Source organism: Aquarana catesbeiana, linkage group LG02, assembly GCF_042186555.1.
Source record: "Aquarana catesbeiana isolate 2022-GZ linkage group LG02, ASM4218655v1, whole genome shotgun sequence".
NCBI lineage: Eukaryota > Metazoa > Chordata > Amphibia > Anura > Ranidae > Aquarana > Aquarana catesbeiana.
The window spans coordinates 185,914,798-185,921,701 of NC_133325.1; positions in this window are offsets into that span (position 1 = coordinate 185,914,798).

The window sequence follows — 6,904 nt, forward strand, 5'->3', positions numbered from 1 at the left end:
AACACATTTTTTTTTTTTTTTTTGCACAAAGTTGTCACTAAATGATATATTGCTCAAACATGCCATGGGCATATGTGGAATTACACCCCAAAATACATTCTGCTGCTTTTCCTGAGTACGGGGATACCACATGTTTAGGACTTTTTGGGAGCCTAGCTGCGTACAGGGCCCGAAAACCAAGCACCGCCTTCAGGATTTCTAAGGGCATAAATTTTTGATTTCACTCCTCACTACCTATCACAGTTTTGAAGGCCATAAAATGCCCAGATGGCACAAAACCCCCCCAAATGACCTCATTTTGGAAAGTAGACACCCCACGCTATTTGCTGAGAGGCATGTTGAGTCCATGGAATATTTTATTTTTTGACACAAGTTGCGGGAAAGTGACAAATTTTTTTTTTTTTTTGCACAAAGTTGTCACTAAATGATATATTTCTCACACAGGCCATGGGCATATGTGGAATTGCACCCCAAAATACATTTAGCTGCTTCTCCTGAGTATGGGGATACCACATGGGTGAGACTTTTGGGGAGCCTAGCCGCATACGGGGCCCCGAAAACCAAGCACCGCCTTCAGGATTTCTAAGGGCGTAAAGTTGTGATTTCACTCCTCACTACCTATCACAGTTTTGAAGGCCATAAAATGCCCAGATGGCACAAACCCCCCCCAAATGACCCCATTTTGGAAAGTAGACACCCCAAGCTATTTGCTGAGAGGCATGTTGAGTCCATGGAATATTTTATATTTTGACACAAGTTGCGGGAAAGTGACAATTTTTTTTTGCACAAAGTTGTCACTAAATGATATATTGCTCAAACATGCCATGGGCATATGTGGAATTACACCCCAAAATATATTCTGCTGCTTCTCCTGAGTACGGGGATACCACATGTGTGGGACTTTTTGGGAGCCTAGCTTCATACGGGGCCCCGAAATCCAATCACCGCCTTCAGGATTACTAAGAGCGTAAATTTTTGATTTCATTCCTCACTACCTATCACAGTTTCGAAGGCCATAAAATGCCAAGATAGCACAAAACTCCCCAAAATGACCCCATTTTGGAAAGTAGACACCCCAACCTATTTGCTGAGAGGCATGGTGAGTATTTTGAAGCTCTCATTTGTTTTTGAAAATGAAGAAAGACAAGAAAAATGTTTTTTTTTTTCCTTTTTTCAATTTTCAAAAGTTTGTGACAAAAAGTGAGGTCTGCAAAATACTCACTATACCTCTCAGCAAATAGCCTGGGGTGTCTATTTTCCAAAATGGGGTCATTTGGGGGGGGGGGTTGTGCCATCTGGGCATTCCATGGCCTCCGAAACTGTGATAGGCAGTGAAGAGTGAAATCAAAAATTTACGCCCTTAGAAATCCTGAAGGCGGTGCTTGGTTTTCGTGGTCCCGTACACGGCTAGGCTCCCAAAAAGTCCCACACATGTGGTATCCCTGTACTCAGGAGAAGCAACAGAATGTATTTTGGGGTGTAATTTCACATATTCCCATGGCATGTTTGAGCAATATATCATTTAGTGACAGTTTTGTGCATAAAAAAAAAAAAAAAATTGTCTTTTTCCCGCAACTTGTGTCACAATATAAAATATTCCATGGACTCGACATGCCTCTCAGCAAATAGCTTGGGGTGTCTACTTTCCAAAATGGGGTCATTTGGGGGGGTTTTGAACTGTCCTGGCATTTTATGCACGACATTTAGAAGCTTATGTCACACATCACCCACTCTTCTAACCACTTGAAGACAAAGCCCTTTCTGACACTTTTTGTTTACATGAAAAAATTATTTTTTTAGCAAGAAAATTACTTTGAACCCCCAAACATTATATATTTTTTTAAAGCAAATGCCCTACAGATTAAAATGGTGGGTGTTTCATTTTTTTTTTCACACAGTAATTGCGCAGCGATTTTTCAAACGCATTTTTGGGGGAAAAAACACACTTTTTTTAATTTTAATGCACTAAAACACACTATATTGCCCAAATGTTTGATGAAATAAAAAAGATGATCTTAGGCCGAGTACATGGATACCAAACATGACATGCTTTAAAATTGCGCACAAACGTGCAGTGGCGACAAACTAAATACATTTTTAAAAGACTTTAAAAGCATTTACAGGTTACCACTTTAGATTTACAGAGGAGGTCTACTGCTAAAATTACTGCCCTCGACCTGACCTTCGCGGTGATACCTCACATGCATGGTGCAATTGCTGTTTACATTTGACGCCAGACTGACGCTTGCGTTCGCCTTTGCGCGAGAGCAGGGGGGGACAGGGGTGCTTTTTTTTTTTTTTTTTTTTTTTTTTATCTTATTTTTAAACTGTTCCTTTCATTTTTATGTTTTTAATCATTTTTATTGTTATCTCAGGGAATGTAATTATCCCCTATGATAGCAATAGGTAGTGACAGGTACTCTTTTAAAAAAAAAATTGGGGTCTATTAGACCCTAGATCTCTCCTCTGCCCTCAAAGCATCTGACCACACCAAGATCGGTGTGATAAAATGCTTTCCCAATTTCCCAATGGCGCTGTTTACATCCAAGTCATGAAATGCTCGTAGCTTCCGGTTTCTTAGGCCATAGAGATGTTTGGAGCCATTCTGGTCTCTGATCAGCTCTATGGTCAGCTGGCCGAAACACCAGCTGCATTTTCAAGTTGCCTGTTGGGACAGGAGAGCCAGAGAAAAACATGGAAGACAGTGGGGGGGGGCATTCCCTCCCACTGCTTGTAAAAGCAGTCTAGAGGCTAATTAGCCGCTAGGATTGCTTTTACATGAAAGCCGACCGCTGGCTGAAAAGAATGATACCAAGATGATACCTAAACCTGCAGGCATCATTCTGGTATAACCACTCAAAGTCCAGCAACATACCAGTACGTTGCTGGTCCTTGTTGGGCCTATATTGTAAACTTTTTTTTCATGCAGCCTGTGGGCTGAACGAAAAAAAGATATTGATCGGTGGGTATGCCCACCATTAGAATACCTCCCTTCACCCACCCACTTCTAATGATGGGCATACATGCACCATTTATATATGCCGAAGCATGGGGGCATCCTCCCGCAAAAGGCAGGAGCAAATCGCTCCTCCACCCACTGCTGCCCCCACGCTTCGGCATATATGCTGAAGTATGTAACTGTGGTGGTGAAATCACCTCCGACAGCACTGGAGTCACGGCTTTATATATTGTGGGAGCAAACGCTGTTGCTGTCAAGATAAATAAATCCGCGCTGCAACTGAATGGCATACCTGCTAAGCAAATGATGGTTAACCAAAAAACAAAGTTACATTACAGTATAACAGTAATACTTACCATACCTGCTAAGCAAATACAAAAAAAACATAGTAAAAAATAAAACATTTAACGCAACCTGTGCCTACCTAAAATATATATATATGCCGAAGCATGGGGGCATCCTCCCACAAAAGGCAGAAGCAAATCGCTCCTCCACCCACTGCTGCCCCCACGCTTCGGCATATATGCTGAAGTATGTAACTGTGGTGGTGAAATCACCTCCGACAGCGCTGGAGTCACGGCTTTATATATCGTGGGAACAAACGCTGTTGCTGTCAAGATAAATAAATCCGCGCTGCAACTGAATGGCGTACCTGCTAAGCAAATGATGGTTAACAATAAAACAAAGTAACATTACAGTATAACAGTAAGACTTACCATACCTGCAAAGCAAATACAAAAAAAAACATAGTAAAAAATAAAACATTTAACGCAACCTGTGCCTAAAATATATATGCCGAAGCATGGGGGCATCCTCCCACAAAAGGCAGGAGCAAATCGCTCCTCCACCCACTGCTGCCCCCACGCTTCGGCATATATGCTGAAGTATGTAACTGTGGTGGTGAAATCACCTCCGACAGCGCTGGAGTCACGGCTTTATGTATCGTGGGAGCAAACGCTGTTGCTGTCAAGATGAATAAATCCGCTCTGCAGCTGAATGGCGTACCTGAAAATAATAAAATGGTTACCAACAAAACACAGTAAACAGTAAAGTATAAAAAAATTGCATATCTGAAAAGCAAACATGGTAAAACATAATAACAATAAAACATTGCAGAATAGAATACAGTAAAAAAGAGCAGAACAATAGAGAGAGAATAGAGAGAGAGAGAACAATAAAACAACAACAACTATTTTTGGTTTTTTTATTTTATATATTTTTTTGTGTTTTTATTTTTTTTATTTATTTATTTTTTTATATACACTTTTTTTAGTAACTTTAACTTTTGTAACTGGTACCAGGTTTGGGTCTCTCAAAATGCGATGGCATCTTGGGAGACCCTTTGAAAGTGTGTCCTAGTCTGTGCAGTGCTGTACCCTACGCTAATACTCAACTAGTGTATGGTAGCGTTCAAAACATTCACCCATGCAAAGACCAGGATTGCCAGGACAGGAGGGACAATAACACCGGGTGTCACGCCTAAATCCGCGCTTGCTACAGACACGACATCTTTTTTGGGGGGCTCGTTGGGTAGGGGTACTCGGGAGGGCATAAGGAAAATGCCTCTCATGCAGCCGGCCTACTGCATTTGGTTGGGGATGGTGAGGTGGAGCACCGTCTGGATACAGAAGGGCTCTGACGATCTCTTCCTGAAATTTAAGGAAGGATCCAGTCCATCCTGAAGCTCTGTATAGCACATGAGCGTTCAGCAAAGCCAATTGAAATAAATAAACAGACACTTTTTTGTACCAGCGTCTGGCCTTACGGGCAACTAGGTACGGTGCCAACAACTGAACGTTGAGGTCCACCCCTCCCATATTTTGGTTATATTCGTGGACACAGAGGGGTTTCTCCACAACACCAGTCGCCGTAGTAATTTGGGTCGTCGTGTCTGCATGAAGGGAGGTGAGAACGAAAACATTCTTCTTATCCCTCCACTTCATAGCGAGCAAGTTATTACACTTCAAGCAGGCTCTCTCCCCCAGCCTAAGACGGGAATCTACAAGCCGCTGAGGAAAGCCCCGGCGATTAGGTCGCACGGTGCCACATGCTCCAATCTGCTGATCAAACAAGTGACTAAAAAGTGACACGCTCGTGTAATAATTGTCTACGTACAAGTGGTACCCTTTTCTGAATAAGGGTGACACCAAGTCCCACACTATCTTGCCAGCGCTTCCTATGTAGTCAGGGCAGTTTGTCGGCTCTACGTGACTATCTTTGCCCTCGTAAACCATAAAACTACATGTATAGCCTGTGGCCCTGTCACAGAGCTTATACATCTTGACCCCCTATCTGGCATGCTTGCTGGGAAGGTACTGTTTGAATGACAAGCGGCCAGAAAATTTAATCAGGGACTCATCAATGCAGACAACTTGATGGGGAGTAAACAAGTCTGCAAAACGTTGGTTGAAGTGGTTTACGAGGGGCCGAATTTTGTAGAGCCGATCGTATCCAGGGTCTCCACTAGGACGACAGAGTTCATTGTCGTTGAAGTGCATGAACCGCAAAATCTGCTCATATCGTGCCCTGGCCAGGGAAGCAGAGAACACGGGCGCATGGTAAATTGGGTCAGTGGACCAATATGACCGCAACTTATAGGGCGTACACACGGTCGGACTTTGTTTGGACATTCCGACAACAAAATCCTAGGATTTTTTCCGACGGATGTTGGCTCAAACTTGTTTTGCCTACACACGGTCGCACAAAGTTGTCGGAAAATCCGATCGTTCTAAACGTGGTGACGTAAAACACGTACGTCAGGACTATAAACGGGGCAGTGGCCAATAGCTTTCATCTCTTTATTTATTCTGAGCATGCGTGGCACTTTGTCCGTCGGATTTGTGTACACACGATCGGAATTTCCGACAACGGATTTTGTTGTCGGAAAATTTTATCTCCTGCTCTCCAACTTTGTGTGTCGGAAAATCCGATGGAAAATGTCCGATGGAGCCCACACACGGTCGGAATTTCCGACAACGCGCTCCGATCGGACATTTTCCATCGAAAAATCCGACCGTGTGTACGGGGCATTACTCTTTTTATTCAAGCCCATGTTGAGGGAAAGGCCCAGAAAGATCTTAAATTCGGAGTCCGTAATTGGTCTCCAATCTCTGGCAAGGGAGGACTGGGGATTAGCGGCGATGTGTTGACCAGCGTATAAATTGCTTTGGTCCACAATAGATCTATAGAGATCTTCGTTGAAAAACAGTGAATAAAAATCCAGTGGCGTAAAATCAACTGTTTCCACCTGAATTCCGGGTTGGCCAGTGAAAGGGGGAAGTACGGGTGCTGCAGAAGTGGTGGGTTCCCAATTCGGATTGGCGAATGCAGCAGGAAGGGCACTATGGGCACGATAGGCCTGTCTTTGTCTTCTTGGTGGCAGCGGGACACTACTTGTGCTTGCCACCTCGCCAGCTTGAACTGCACTTATGGGACTCGCCACGTTACCAAGTGTTACTGCAGTGCTGGATGTACGACCAGGGTGTACTAGGCCGCTGGTGCTTGCCAGTTCACCAGAAGGAATAGCGGCACTAGTACTTCTCTGCTCCATACAAGAGCCCTGCGGTTCTTGCACTTCAAGGACAGAAGAAGATTTTGGTCTGGTACGCCTGACCTTAGCAGGGACCACAACTCCGTCGTCAGAGCTATCTGTCATGGAGCCGCTGTCCTCTACAGGATCGTATTCTGAGCCTGAATCTGACAGATGAGTGACTTCCTCTTCACTATCTGTCATGCTCAGAAACATGTAGGCCTCTTCACTAGTGTACCTTCGATTTGCCATTTTGGGCTCTAAATTTAGGGGTACACTAGTGAGACTCGCAGGCAAAAAAGCTCCTGACTGTCAGCGACTGTATCAAAACGCTACCAAAAAACTGTTAGCGATCGCAGGGATCAGGCCTGACACTGCGAACGCTGCAGTTATGTGTGCTTATTGTTTTGTAAGTG